This window comes from Miscanthus floridulus, chromosome 2 (genome assembly GCF_019320115.1).
Source record: "Miscanthus floridulus cultivar M001 chromosome 2, ASM1932011v1, whole genome shotgun sequence".
Classification (NCBI taxonomy): Eukaryota; Viridiplantae; Streptophyta; class Magnoliopsida; order Poales; family Poaceae; genus Miscanthus; species Miscanthus floridulus.
Genome location: NC_089581.1, coordinates 104,439,341 through 104,456,426, shown reverse-complemented (window position 1 = coordinate 104,456,426; position 17,086 = coordinate 104,439,341).

Below are 17,086 nucleotides of genomic sequence, written 5' to 3'. Positions count from 1 at the left end.
GCCAAGATGTCACTTTAATAATATCTGTTCATTTATCTAGGTACAGTTGTGTATGCTCTGCTGCAAGTTTTATTACTCTTTCCGGTTCTTTTAACTATTGTGACTGAAACACCTAGATTTAGACAGGAATATTAAAATTAAAATACAATATGAAATTGCATATTAATCATTAAGCCCTATCATAGTTTTGAGATCTCGATGGTTAGATAATTCTTCTCTGAAAGAATCCAAGACATGTATCTCACATTTTGTAGCATTCACAACTCCTAGGTACCAGTGAAACTTCGCAATATTAATTGAAAGGAACACCTGCACTAATAGAGTTTTATCTCGAGTTTTTCTATATTTAAATTAACAAAATTAACATATGTTTGATATTATATATAATAATGATAATTATGGCAGCGATAAGCTTATCATATCATCGTGTAACTACTTTTTGACCCTTGTATCAACTACATCATCTTTATAGTTCAATGTTGTGGCAGAACCGCCTGAAATAGCACGCTTCCGGAGGCGCTCATCTTCCACTAGACACTAAGCACCCCGAAAGCTAGCTGCATCGGACGGTTCCATCGAGAACACCCCAAGGGAGAACTCGAACAATCCATGTTTTTCCTCCAGGATCCAATAATGAAAGCGAGTTTACAATACTTTGTCCATTTTATACAACAAGAGTTCTTAGAAATACATTATTACAATCACTGTTCACCTACACGGCCGTGTAGCCCGTGTACACGCTACACGGTGGTGCGCCGTTTCCGTCCGTTTCCGTTTAATCGTCCGTTTACCCCGTTTAATTGACCGTTTAGCCCGTTTAATTGACCGTTTAGCCCGAATAATAGCTAAACGGTAGGTGACCGACTGTTTACCGTTTAGCGTTTAGGAAAACACTGATTACAATACCGAGTTCGGAGTGCGGAATTTAAACAACAGAATTACAATAAACATCTATGGTAAGATACAAGGATCCGTCGGTGCCCACCAGAAGAATCCTCCACACAATAGTCATTCCTCAAGCTGCACCGGCAACAGGGGTAAATAAACCCTGAGTACACAATGTACTCACAAGACTTACCCGACTAGTGGGAATAATTTCCTGACTGCAAAGGATATGATAAGCTTTATGGTTTGCTAGGTTCCCTTTTTGGAAAAAGCATTACTACTAATGAATCATTATGTATGTATTTTATTAGCAGTCATGACTAATTCCTTAGCTAACCATTGTAGGTAAGCACCTATTCTACTTTCAAGCAATAGTTGCGCAATCAGATCCATTCATTCCCTTTCATCTTTCAGTTCTTACTATGGTGCTAGATCATAGACAAGTTGTACCATATTACACGGTGATTCATGAACCAATATAGCCCAGCTAGGTACCCCAAAACACATGCCCCGCTTGTACCCTAGGCAAAAGCAGGACCAACCCACCACTCTCTTGTCAAGGGGTCCAGGTCCCTGTCCAAACTTGGACTCCAAGCCCCCACACCTGAGTCCCAGACTTAGTGTGGTGTTTAGACTTCCACCATCCTCACCTCCAATCAGTCGGTTCGGAAAGAGCCAGAATCGATGATAAGAGAGCAACGAGCCTTCCCGCTCCCATAAGCAAATATGTGCTCAAGATAATAAGTCTATGACATGACTAGAATCCAATGCAATGGCCTTTCCTTAACCGACACGGACAGGGAAAACAGTGTAACCAAGCTATGCCCCATTGGCCGTGGGACACAACCTATTACACCCACCAATACCCGTACCATATCCCTACCTGGTCTCCATTTTTCCTTTCACCATTTTATTATGAGAGTGATAATAATAATCACCTATTGCGAGTAACGGCAGGTTACACATGATACCAATAGCCTAAGCATAGTAGCTACTCGGCCTATACTAGTAGGACTCAGAGGTAGGTTTATCTATGCATGTAGTTTCAATATAAATCATGTAACGTAATCACATATATATATATATATATATATATATATATATATATATATATATATATATATATATATCCAGTGATTATTCAAAATAAGGGTTATGCACTAGGGCTTGCCTTGGGTAGGCGGGGTGTCAGCTCAGTCAGTCAGTGGTGGCTCCAGGACCTCCTCCTACATGAGGATCTCCTCCTTGTACTCCTCGATCACCTACTCAAACTCATAGTCTCTGATGGTTACGATCTCCACCAACTCATTCTCTACATGCATGCGATGATGATGCAACACTTAGTATTATGACAACAGTAACTCTTAAAATAACAATACATCTACCAAGCTACTAAGCTAACTCTAATGATTAAGATACTAAGCTAGCTATCATTTTCATCAAACAAGGTATTGGGTTCAATTAACAACCTTTAACTTAGCAACTAAAGATATATCCTTACTTCCACTAATGATTTAATGTATATTGAAACAAGGAGTATCCAACTACCTTAATACCTAGTCTATTCTAAGGCTACAAAAATTATAGTAAGCACGTAATAATACAATGAAGTGGCAACCACGTTTCGATGAGCCTTGGCATAAAAGAGGTGATAGAAACAGTGGGTGAGCATCAGCGACTCACCACGCACCTACCTGTGGCGGTGGCTAGGCTAGAGATGCCACGAGCAAGCCTGGTCACATGCACGTGGCAGGCGTGACGGCTGGCCGTGGTGGCATGGCCACGTCAGTGCCGCGAGGGTAGCCGTAGGGGTACGGCCTAGGTGCACACAGCGAGAAGGGGTGCAAGGTAGGTTGGGTGGTACAACCAATTTGGCTTGAGGTGGTGAGCTGGTGGTTGCCTATGGTGGTGGTGGGCTGGGTCTTAATGGCGCTATGGTGGGGGCAAAACTCCAAAATTGGAGCTCGGCCTGGCACCATTTAAGGTGGGGTGGGGACAGTCGACTAGAGGACTTGATGACGGCGCCAGAGACATGATGCCACGACCCAAGATGTCTCCTCCTAGCTATATTAACTTGCATGGCTCATCGGCCAGGGCGGGGAGATCAGAGAGAGAACCAGAGCTTGACATGATCGACCTTCGTAGGATGCATCCATCACGATCTGGACGAGCCGTGTGTCGCTACTACGGACAACACACGCACGCCACCAACTAGCACTGCCTGTGGGGCTGCTGCGCCATAAATGGTAAAGCAACGGTGCTGGCAACAGAGGAGGGGGCAAGCCCTTGTGCACACAGTGAGGGGATGACCACATCATGTCATAGTATCAATAGTAGTGGTAGGGATAGTGGAGCAGCAGCGACTGGCAGCCCATAGCACAACACGACAAGTGACAGCAACACAACGTGACAGGGCGGCTAGGGCACCGGACCGGTGGTGGCGGTAGCACCACACGGCAAGGCTAGACGGCTAGCCAGGCTAGGATGGGGTAGTCGTGACCGACCATGCACTGCAGTGGGCGAGCACGCATCCAAGCCCAGTGACACCGAGGCTCTGTGCGATGGGGACCGCGCACACTCAGCCAAGCAACCGAAGCAAGTGTCATGCATGAATTTTAAAGCATCGACCACAGCTAAACCATTGCTTCTAAGCCTAAACTGTCTTCTCTAAGCTCAAGGTGGTATATGAGGCTGCTAAATCGAGCTATAACACCTCATCACTCCTTAATCCAATCTCTTGCAATAATTTGCTAAACACGTCAATGTCTAGCTATTAACATACTTAAAATTTTCCTAAGTTTTTGAGCTGAGTCTTATTTCAAATTGTATTTCTAGGCTAGTAGAAATATTACTTAGCAATATTATTTTTTGAATATCAAGCATTTCATTGTCATCTACAAAGTTTGTACTTCAAACTTTATTTAAGTATCACATACATGTTCTATAGCATTTTTGCTTAATAAAAATTGGTTTTAAACCCTAAGTGATATAACATGACTATCGAATCAACTTTTGTTTCACATTTTTGTCGATCGTTTCGAGTTACAGAAATTGATCTACACACTCTATTACATGCATTAACACATAAACATGATGCTCATGACATGTTTTAGTAAATGATTTATGGTGTAACATCGAGGGTGCTATAAATCTACCCCCTTAAACAAAATCTCGTCCTGAGATTTCATGTGCCTAGTGTGGGAAAAGAGATAACAAATAAATTTCGATTTAAACAATTACCTCGGTGAACTAGAGAGAAGGTGGGGATAATGCTTCAAGATATAGCTTTCTTGCTCCCACATTGCTTCGTCCTCCGAGTGATTTTGCCACTAAACTTTATAAAACTTCACCACACTATTTCTAGTCACTCTTTCTTTTTCATCTAAGATCTTGACAGGATGCTCAATATAAGACAAATCGGGCTAGAGGGGAAGTCCTTCAATTTCCATAGCTTCATTGGGGACCCCCAAATATTTCTTTAACTAGGAAACATGGAAGACATTATGTACTGCTGACAAAATATCCGAGAGCTGAATACGGTAGGCAGTAGAACTACACCGGGCCAAAACCTTGTAAGGTCCAACATAGTGAGGGGCTAGCTTTCCACGAACACCAAAGCGATGCACCCCTCTCATGGGTGACACTTTGCAAGGGCATGCTTCGCTTATCCACATAAATTTTCTGATGACTTTGAGCTGCCTTCAAATGGCTCTGAATAATACTGACTTGCTCTCAAGCTTCTTTGATAAAATCAGGCCCAAAATATCTACGGTCACCTACTTCAACCTAGTTAAGTGGTGTTCTACATTTCTTGCCATACAAGGCCTCAAATGGTGCCATACAAAAGCTTTCTTGATAACTATTGTTATAAGAAAACTCAGCTAGAGTCAAGCATTCATCCCACTTTTCAGGAAAAGACATGACACATGCCCTCAACATATCCTTAAGTACTTGATTAACTCTTTCTGTCTGACCATTAGTTTGTAGATGATAAGCTGAACTTCTAAGGAGACTAGTACCAAGACATTTCTAGAGTTGCTCCCAGAATTGAGAGACAAAGACTGACCCTCTAGCAGAGACGATAGTAAGGGGAACTCCATGTAGGGTCATAATCCAGTCAAAATACAACTTGGCATACTTCTTGACTGAATGCCTGGTATCCATCGAAAGGAAATGAGTGAACTTGATAAGAATATCCACAATGACCCAAATAGAGCCATACCCATTTGTCATGCGAGGCGAACCCACAACAAAGTCCATGGAAATATCCTCCCATTTCCAAACAGGGATAGGCAAGGGCTACAAAAATCCCAGTGTACGCATATGGTATGCCTTAACTCTTCCACAAGTGTCGCATTTGACGACGTACTTGGTGATATCCTTCTTCATATTTGACCACCAATACAAGTGGCACAAATCATGGTACATCTTGTTACTTCCTGGATGGATGGACAACTTGGAGTTATGAGCTTCATCCAAAATTTTTCTTCTAAGCTCCTCACTTGATGGAACAACCAATCTGTTCTTGAACATCACTACACCTTGATCATCCATACTAAAATGTAGACCACGCCCTTTGGCAATTAACTTCTTGATACTCGAAATTTTCAAAACATCTTGCCTTTGCTCTATAATAATTAGCTCAAGTAAATCTAAGACTAGAGCAATATGAGCTAGCACCTCAGCATGGTTGAGGGACAAAGGTGCTTCTTCAACTTGATATGACTTTTGGCTCAAAGCATCAGCTACCACATTAGCTTTTTTAGGATGGTAATGAACCTCCAAATTATAAACCTTGATTAGCTCCAACCATCTCTGTTGCCTCATGTTCAGCTCGGACTGAGTGAAAATATATTTGAGGCTCTTGCGATCCATATAAATATGCACTTTATTTACCAATAAATAATGCCTCCAAATCTTTAGAGTGTGCACCACAGCAGCCAACTCTAAATCATAGGTGGGATAATTCACCTCGTGCTTCTTCAGCTGGCGTGAAGCATAAGCTATCATACGTCCATCCTGCATAAGCATGCATCCCAATCTAGTCCTTGAGGCATCACAATACACATCAAATGGCTTATCAATATCTGGTTGGGCAAGAATAGGAGCAGAGGTAAGAAACTTCTTTAGGGCTTGGAAAGCTTCTTCACAAGCCAGACTCCATATAAACTTGACATCTTTCTAGAGCAACTTGGTCATCGGTTGGGCTATTTTGGATAAGTCAAGAATGAAGCGCCAATAATAACCAGCAAGACCAAGGAACTAATGAATTTGATGCACTGACTTTGGAGATTTCCAATTTAACACATCTTGCACCTTGCTTGGGTCTACAGAGATACCTTTAGGTGTCAGAACATGTCCCACAAACTACACTTGATCCAACCAAAACTCACACTTGCTGAATTTGGCATACAACTTGTGTTCCCTTCATCGAGTCAGTATTATCCAAAGATGTTGTGCATGCTCTTCATTGTTCTTTGGTATATCTTGTGGCTAGATCTTAATTTGGTGATACCCAAAACAAAAATCAATCTTTGAAAACATCTTGACACTAGCCAATTGATCGAACAGAGTATCAATACAAGGTAAAGGATACTTGTTCTTAATGGTTACTGCATTGAGAGGGTGGTAATCCACACATATCCATAGAGTACCATCCTTCTTCTTCACAAAAATAGCTGGGCAACTCATGGTGAAGAGTTGGGATGGATAAATCCCTTCCCCAATAATTCCTCTAACTGCTTCTTCATTTTAGCTAGTTCTTTGGGAGCCATGTGGTAGGGACGCCATGAAATAGGAGCAGTACTAGGTTCTAACTCAATGGAAAATTCCACGTCCCTATCCGATGGTAACCTAGGTAGATCTTTAGGAAAGACATCCGAAAACTCACAGACCATAGGAATGAGAAGCTTCAACATGAGCAACAACTGATAAGACTAGATCTAAGGGTATTAGAAGATACATCCTATCCTCGGAAGAAGGAAGTCATAACTCAACAACTCTCTACTTAAGGTTCAAGACTACCCTCATAAACTCGCAACCAGTTCAACCCTAGGATTGCATCTATGCCTTGCCCAGGCAGCACTATGAATCAGAGGCAGGTAAGTGTGAGTGGCTAGCACTAATCTGAATGTGTCTGTCCGAGTATTAACGCACAACTATGCACTCAAAGTACTGATTCTATAGGCAAAAGGAATCGTCATAAGAGATATATTGTGCCTCTGTACAAACCCCATGCTCATGAATGAATATGATGCACCAGAATCAAACAACACATATGTTGTGTGGGAATTAATGCTAAACATACCAGCCATCACTGGTTCATTCTACAAGATCTCCTCAACCACAGTGAAGTTGACTTGTCTAGAGCGGCTTACGGGCACCTTCTTCTTGATAATCATCCTCTTGACCAGATGGGAGTTGGCTGAAGGCTGGGAAGACTACGCATGCTAGGTTCTATGGACACTCCTGAGCATAGTGGCCTTCCTTGCCACACTTGAAACAAGCAATTGGCTTGTTCTCCTATCCCTAACAAGGCAGAACTTGCTGTCCCTAAGGCTATTGTTGCACCTACTAAGTAGGTGCACGATACTAAGTGGGAGATGCCTGGTAGGTCTACTAAGACTATCAGAATGATTGCCCACCCAAAGACTGATAGGGCACCCACCTGACAACCTGTACCTTCTAAGCCTAGGGGTGACTAGAAGACCCTAGTAATCACCCGCTTGCGTTTCCACTCAACCTGAAAGTCACACTAAAGTCCCTCCATGGCAATAGCAACATTTATCATAGCACTAAAAGTCTGGTAGTTCCCTGTGTATAGCTCCATCTACAGACTGCAAGAGAGGCCGCGATAGAAACTGGTCCCTCTTCTTCTCATCAGTATCAACATGGGTCCTAGCATACTGTGCCAGATAGTTGAACTTATTCACATAATCCATCACAAACATGCTCCCTTGCTTCAGGTCTAGGAACTTCATCAACTTCCTGTTCAACACACCAGTAGGAATGTAGTACTCTCTGAAAGCAGTGGTAAACTCCTACCAAGTCACACGGTGGTTCCACCAGCTGCATGGCATTGAATGTGTCCCACCATGCACTAGCAAAACCCAACAGTTGCTATACTGCAAAGCGCACCTTCTATTCTTCAGTTACAGTGAGCAGCTAAAACTTCTGCTCCAAAATACGAAGCCAATGCTCCGCATCTAGAGGCTCAGCATTCAGCGTGAATGTGGGAGGGTGCATCTTCAAGAAATCCTAGTAAGAATAGGGCCCCTCAAGACCATGGGCACCCCCCTCTCATTCCCGCCATTGCCTCTATGGCCCCCACGGGTGAAGCCACCAATGGCCTAGGCAAGCATCTCAAAGGCACGGGCTGACTCATGCTGAGTAGCCAGCATTTTTGCCATCATCTCCATATGGGTCATCAGGAGGTGGTGGTGGCAGAGGAGGAGGAGCCAGAACTAGGGCCTCGTGGCTCTCCCAGTTGTAGTTCTCATTGCCACGACCACTTTCACCTTGGCTTTCACCAAGGCCATGACCCGTCCTAGCACTGGTACTCCCACGACCAGACCTCGGGTTCATTTGTAAACAGACTATGAACCAACCATTAGGGACAACCCACCCGATTAGGAACAAGAGACTTAGAGAAATGATAAGACTTTTATTAAAGTATTCTTTCAGGTTATCCTATCAATTCACTAATCCAAATTATACATGCAGGGGAAGTTTAGTTTAAGCAAGATTTCTCTTTTCATGATGCATGCATCGGCCTACCCGTTCACTCAAGCCAGAATATAGTAGCATTTGCAAAAATTGTGGCACAACGCACACTCACTTTCCTCTTGCTAAATGATTCTTATGCAACAGTAAGTTAGTAGTACCTATAGAAAATTGGTTAGATAAACCAGTGCCGCTATCCTAGATAGACCATATTGCTAGGGCTTATACTTATTTACATAATTTAATCACATCCTACTTTTCACAAAACTTTTGTTGGTCAAATTTGAGGTTTTGAAAAGAGTTATGAAACTCATAGACTCATTGTTGGCTCTGGTACCACCTATGGTAGAACTGCCCGAAATAGCACGCTTTCAGAGGCGCTCGTCTTCCACCAAACACTAAGCACCCTGAAAGCTGGCTACATCGGACTGGTTTCGTCGATCACACCCCAAGAGAGAACTTGAACAATCCATGTTTTTCCTCCAGGATGCAATAATGAGAATGAGTTTACAATACTTAGTCCATTTTATATAACAAGAGTTCTTAGAAATACATTATTACAATACCAAGTTCAGAGTGCAGAATTTAAACAATGGAATTACAATAAACATCTATGGTAAGATACAAGGATCCATCTATGCCTACCAGAAGAATCCTCCACACAATGGTACTTCTCTTGCATTACCTACAACAAGGGTAAATAAACCCTGAGTACACAATGTACTCGCAAGACTTATCCGACTAGTGGGAATAATTTCCTAACTCCAAAGGATATGATAAGCTTTATGGTTTGCTGGATTCCCTTTTTGCAAAAAGCATTACTACTAGTGAATCCTTATGTATGTATTTTATTAGCAGTCATGATTAATTCCTTAGCTAACCATTCTAGGTAAGCACCTGTTCTACTTTCAAGGAAGAGTTGCGCAGTCAGATCCATTCATTCCCTTTGATCTTTCAGTTCTTACTATGGTGCTAGATCATAGACAAGTCATACCATATTACATGGTGATTCACAAACCAATATAGCCCAGCTGGGTACCCTAAAACACATTCCCCACTTGTACCCTAGGCACAAGCAGGACCAACCCACCACTCTCCTATCAAGGGGTCTAGGTCCCCATCCAAACATGAACTCCAAGCCCCCACACCTGAGTTCTAGACTCAGTGTGGTACTTAGACCTCCACCATCCCTACCTGGTCTCCATTTTTTCCTTTCACCATTTTATTATGAGAGTGACAATAATAATCACCTATTGCGAGTAACGGCAGGCTACTCACGCTACTGATAGCCTAAGCATAGCAACTACTCGACCTATACTAGTAGGACTCATAGGTAGGTTTATCTATGCATGTAGTTTCAATATAAATCCTATAACATAAATGCACCACACACACACACATATATATATATATATCCAGTGGTCATTCAAAATAAGGGTTATGCACTAGGGCTTGCCTTGGGCAGGTGGGGTGTTAGCTCAGTCAGTCTATGGCGGCATCAGGACCTCCTCCACAAGAATCTCCTCCTCATACTCCTTGATCACCTCCTTGAACTCGTGGTCTCCGATGGTCACGATCTCCACCAACTCGTTCTCTATATGCTGCGATGATGATGCAACACTTAGTATTACGACAACAGCAACTCTTAAAATAACAATACATCTACCAAGCTACTAAGCTAACTCTAATGACTAAGATACTAAGCTAGCTATCATTTTCATCAAACAAGGTATTGGGTTCAACTAACAACCTTTAACTTAGCAACTAAAGATATATCCTTACTTCCACTAATGATTTAATGTATATTGAAACAAGGAGCATCCAACTACCTTAATACCTAGTCTACTCTAAGGCTACAAAATTATAGTAAGCATATAATAATACAATGAAGCTACTGTAAAAATTTCAATGCTAAAACTATCACCATTTTCCCACAAAATTTCCTACAATAATTAGTTTGATAATATTAAGTATTGTCAAACGATTTAATAGCTCCTAAGGTCAACACATATAATCATGAACTAAATACACCAACAAATAGAGCACAATTTTAGGAACCTACCAAAATTGATTTCACAATTTTTGGACACCTACATGATTTTATATGATTTACCAAAGATCAGCTCAGAAATGTAATTAGAAAACCTTTTAACTAATTCGCTTAAAAAGAAAAGGCGATGAGCGCAGTGTGGCCCACCAGTGTGGACAGCGGCCCACGACTGAGGGCAGCCTGCACAGTGTTGGCACTCTTGCAAAAATGCCCCTCGCGTTACCAGGCATTAGTGCGAACACTACGCGTACTATTCCTATAGACAATGACTTTACAAGGAAGCCCTCGTATTCTCTCGTCTTCGCATCGAAGAGGTCCCTGATGCGTCTGCGCTCGCCTGGCTCGATAATGGTCAGCACTGAGTCACTACGCCAGCCAACTAGGGACTCACGTAGGCCTAGCTAGGGGGTCGACCCTTACCTATGGCTGACGCGCAACTCCAGGCAGCTGGTGGGACAAGTCGAGACACAGTAGGATGACCTCTCCACGATGGTGGGCACCCTACGGCGGTAGCAACCATGTTTCGATGAGCCTTGGCATAAAAGAGGTGATAGAAATAGTGGGTAAGCATTAGAGACTCACCACACACCTATCTATGGTAGTGGCATGGCTAGAGACACCCTGAGCAAGCCTGTTCACGTGCGCAGTGACAAGCGTGACGGCGAGCCACGGTGGCACAGCCACGTAAGTGCCGCAAGGGTAGTCGTAGGGGTACGGCCTAGGTGCGTAAAGCGAGAAGGGGTGCAAGGTCGGTCGGGTGGTGCAGCTAATTTGGCTTGAGGCCATGAGCTAGTGGATGCCTATGGTGGTGGTGGGTGGGATCTTAATGGCGCTATGGCGGGGGCAAAACTCCAAAATTAGAGCTTAGCCAAGCGCCATTCAAGGCGGGGTGGGGACGGTCATCTAGAGGACATGATGGCGGCGCCAGAGACACGACACCATGACCCAAGATGACTCCTTTGTGGTAGAACCACTCGAAATAACACACTTACTGGAGGTGCTCATCTTCCACCAGACTCTAAGCATCTTGAGAGCAAGCTACAGTGGACGGTATCCAGTCGGGCACACCCTAAGGGAGAACCCTAAAAGATCCACATTTTTCCTAAGGATCCAATAATGATAATGAGTTACAATACTTGTCCATTTCATACATCAGACATTCTTAAAAATTATATTATTACATTACCAAATGTCAAAGTGTTGAATAATAAATAGCAGAATTTTAAAAATAAACATCTAGCGATAAGAAATGAGGATCCATCTGTGCCCACCAGAAGAATCCTCCACACAATGGTACTTCTCATGCATTACCTGCAACAAGGGTAAATAAACCCTGAGTACACAATAGTACTCGCAAGACTTATCCGACTAGTGGGAATAATATCCCGACTCCAAGGAATATGATAAGCTTTATGGTTTGTTGATTTCCTTTTTGACAAAAAGCAATACTATTAGTGAGTCCTTACTTATGATATTATTAATAGTCGTATTAATTTATTATCTATCCATTCTATGTAAGCACATGTTCTACTTTCAAGCAAGAGTTGAGCAATCAATTCCATTTCATCATCTTCCATCTTTCAGTTCTTCCTACGATGCTAGACCCAAAAACAAGCTATACTAGATTGCCCAACGATTCACGAATCAATGCCCCTAGCTGGGTATCCTAAAAACGCATGCCCAGCTTATACCCTAGGCATAAGCAGGACTAACTCATCACCCTTCTGTCCTGGGTGTCCTAGGTCCCCATCCAAACTTGGACTCCAAGCCCCCACTCCTAAGTCCCAAACTTAATGGAGTGCAAGGACCTCCACCATCCCTACCTCCAATTAGTCGGTACGAAAAGAGTTGGATCCACGACAAGAGAGCAACGAGTCTTCCCTGTGCCCATACCCAAGTATGTGCTCGGGATAATAGATCTGTGACTTGCCTCGAGACTTATGCAACGACCAGTCCTTAATCAACATAGACAGGGAAAAAGTATAACCGAGCTATGCCCTGTTTGCCTGTAGGACACACCCCCTTACACCCACCAATACCCAAACCATATCCCTGCCCGGTCACCATTTACCTTTCCATCATTTTATCATGAGTGATCATAATTATCACCTATTTGTGAGTAACGGCAGGTTACCCATGATACCGACATCCTGAGCATAGCAGCTACTCAACCTATACTAGTAGGACTCATAGGTAATTATATTTATGCATGTAGTTTTTATAAAATGCCTGCACTTAAATGCACATCATATATATAGATTCAATGATCAGTAAAAATATGGGTTATGCATTGGGGCTTGCCTTGGGCAGGTGATGGGTCAAGCAAAGTCAGCACAAAAAGGCTTCGGGACTCCCTCCTACACGAGGATTTCCTCCTCGTACTCCTCAATCACTTCCTCATACTCCTGTTTGTCCATGGGCACGAACTCTACCAACTCGTGATCTACATGCATGAAATGATGGTGCAATGCTTAGTAATACGACAATAGCAACTCTTAAAATAAAAATACATCTATATAACCACTAAGCTAGTGCTACTGACCAAGGTACTAAGTTATCTATTGCTACCAATACCAAGTATGAAGCATGACATACATTATCATAGCAACTACAGGTATTCTTACTCCTAATGCTGATTTATGCTATATATGATAAAACAAGGATGATAGCTACTCTATTCCTCAACCTACTCTAGGGCTACAAAATTTACAACAAGTATAGAATAATCTAGTGAGCCTACTATAAAATTTTCATAGCTATAGCTATCACCAATTTACCACAAAAATTTTTATAAATATTAATCTACATAATACTAAGCTCTCTAGTTTGGATTTATGACCCCATCACTATCATAGCTAACTGTAATCTAACTACACTAACAGATAGATGTCATTTTTGTGAACCTAACAAACTTAGTTTCACTATTTTTGGACATCTACAAGATTTACTACAATTTATCAAAGTTCAGCTAAAAACTATATTGACTAAACATTTGTAATTTACTAGAAATAGGAAAAACCGATTTCTTCCCGCGTGGCCCTGCTACACGTGGCTCGGCCCATTCCCTCACACGTGAGCACACACCAGCGTAGGCCCATGCGACGGCGCGTGGACATGGCCCACGCAACGCGGCCGGCGACGGAGCCCACGCGTGGCTAGCTCTTTTGCAAAAGAGCCCCCGTTCTCTCTCCTATTCACGAAGCTCACCCAAACACTATTTAAATGAGTCACTATCTTCGCATCTAGCACCCTTCTGCTATTCGAATTCATGCTTTTCAAAGTCCTTGGCTAGACTAATAGAGGCCGCGGCCTTACCGGCCAAACACCGGTGAGCACAGATCTCTTCGACACCAACCAGCACCACCATTACCCTCTACGTGCAATGCAACAGATCGAGGTAACAAACACCAAGAATGGTGCAGCACGATGGTGTGGCCATGCACTGTGGCAAGGTCTAGCCGCGGCAATACCGATGTCGGCGAGCTTTCCTAACTCAACGCCTCTACCGCTACCCGGTATCCATCTATAGGTTAAGAGCAACAACATCAAAACCCTAATTGAATCACTACCACTCCCAATCACGCTGGCCATAGAAATGACATCTAAGCTAGTTCGTCGATGGCAGCAAACACGCCCAAGACGACCTAGACCCTAATCGACTCAACCACCTATCCTAGGAGCAATATGGCCTCACTAGAGACGTGACGGACGGGCTGGTCAAAGTCACAAGGCTCGGCAATGGGGTTGGCCACGTGCGTGGGGTTGTTCCAGTTCACGTCGGCCATAGTGAAGGCATTCCCGATGACCTGCTACACCATCGATGGAACCACTACACGGGTGAGGCAAACGAGTCAAGGAGACGCAAAAGCCCTGCTCGATTGAAACAAAAGAGCAAGGAGTGTCGCCCCGAGCCGAGCACTCACCTCGCCAGCCATGATGGACCACCGCGAGGAAAACTCTCCACATTACCTCACCGTAGGAAGGAAGCTCGTCAGGATGACTCCAATTGGAAGCTAACTACCCTAGCTAGTTGGGTGCATGGAGAATTGGAAAGAGATGGACTACACACGACCAATTTTGATGGGCAATGACGTTCAGCTTAATGGGGTCGACGGCGATGGTGAAAACTTAAATTGGCACCCGACATCGTACTATTGCCCAAGGGAAAGTAAGGCACAAAGCTGTACCCCCACTCGACCTCCAAACCTAGGCAATTGCCAAGGGGGACCAGCTCAGTGAGTTAGGCCTTGGCTTGGCATGGCCGGCCGATGACCCTCTAGACGACACAACGGGAAATGTGGCGTGTCCTCACACACAAACATGAAGGTGAGGGCCGGCAGGGATAGCCCACACGTGTGCAGCCGAAGCATCAATGGGAGCAGTAGTCGTGCAGGTAGTGCGCGTGAGCGCGCTTGGGCGAATGGCTTCACCGGTTCAGGGGGGTAGCATGGTGAGCCAAAAGCACAGGCAGACACGACTGTGGTAGCGGGCGTAGGCAGATGGGATGGAGGAGGCAGAGCAGCTAGGCCTGCTAGACCCTAGCGCACATGTGTGTGCATGAGTCATGCACTAGGCGCGGCAATAGCGGTGTGGTCTAGGTGGCGGTGGTGGCTGAACGGCCAGTGCACGGCGATGACGGGCGAGACCGCACGATTGGACGCATGTGCGCGCAAGCGTGAGCATGAGCCAAGGTGTGGTAGTAGGAGCCGTGGCCAGCAGCGTGGCCATGTGCGCGGGTGTGCACGCACAGGCATGACGGGCGGTCTAGCGCAGTGCGCTGAGAGCCAATAGGGTGACCATGCCTAGGCGCTGGCATTGCTCAAAACATGACCCACACGCTTTTTAAAGTGGCTCAAAAACTCAAACCTGATGATCCAAATGCCAAACCAGTTATTCTATACTCAAGAGGCTACATAGGGCTATCAAACTAAGCCCAAACATCTTGCCACAACTTAACCCGATCATTCTACAAAAATTGTCGAACATGGCTTCGTCGACCCATTTTTAGACTTACGAGAATTGACTAAGCGTCAAACGGTTTCGCGTTGAATTCCATTTCCAAGCTACTTGATACACTAGCTAGCGAACCCCGTCCTCGACCGCACATATTTCATCGTTGTCTATGAAGTTCGCGCTACAACTTTTACTAACATTCCGCATATGCGTTCCATAGCATTTTTGTCCTATAAAAATTCATTTAGAACCCTAAGTAATACAACACGACATGAAATGTAACATGCGTTTCGTGTTTCAAATGAATGTTTTCAAGTTCCGTATATTGCTTTACACTCTATAACTCATATATTTACACACAATTACACATAAGTATGATGCTCACGCTAGTGTTTTAGCAAAAATTGAATAGTGTAACACCAAGGATGTTAAATCCTCCCTTGCTGTATTAACTCGCATGGCTTAGTCAACCATGGCGGGGAGAGTAGAGAGAGAACTAGACTTGACGTGACCAGCCTTGGAAGGATGCATCCGTCACAATCCAGATGAGCTACACATCACTACTATGGACAACACACACACACACCATAGACCGGCACTTCCTGTGGGGCTGCTGCGCCATAAATGGCAAAGCGACGGTGTGGGCAGCAGAGGCGGGGGCAAGCCCTCGTGTGCACAGCGAGGGGATGAGCACATCATGGTGCAGTATCAACAGCAGCGGTATCATAGCAGAGCGATAGGGACAGTGGAGCAGCAGCGGCTGGTGGCCCACAGCACAACGTGGCGAGTGACAGCGACACAGCGCGACAGCAGGGATCGGACGTCTGCGCGGTAGGGCGGCCAGGGCACCAGGCCGGCGGTGGCTGGAAGCACCGCATGGCAAGGCCAGAGGGCCAGCTATGGCCATCTAGGATGTGGTAGTCGTGGTCGACCACGCATGGCAGTGTGCGAGCACGCGTCCAAGCCCAGCGACACCGAGGCTCACACTCAGCTAGGCAACCTGAAGCAAGTATTGTGCATGAATTTTAAAGCATCGACCATGACTAAACCATTGCTTCTAAGCCTAAACTGTCTTCTCTAAGCTCAAGATGGTATATGAGGCTGCTAAATCGAGCTATAACACCTCATCACTCCTTAACCTAATCTCTTGCAATAATTTGCTAAACACGGCAATGTCTAGCTGTTAACATACTTAAAATTTTCCCAAGTTTTTGAGTTGAGTCTTATTTCAAATTGCATTTCTAGGCTAGTAGAAATATTACTTAGTAATTTTATTTTTGAACAACAAGCATTTCATTGTCATCTATAAAGTTTGTACTTCAAACTTTATTTAAGTATTACATACGTGTTCTATAACATTTTTGCTTAATAAAAATTGGTTTTAAACCCTAAGTGATATAACATGACTATCGAATCAACTTTTGTTTCGCATTTCTGTCGATCGTTTTGAGTTACAGAAATTGATCTACACACTCT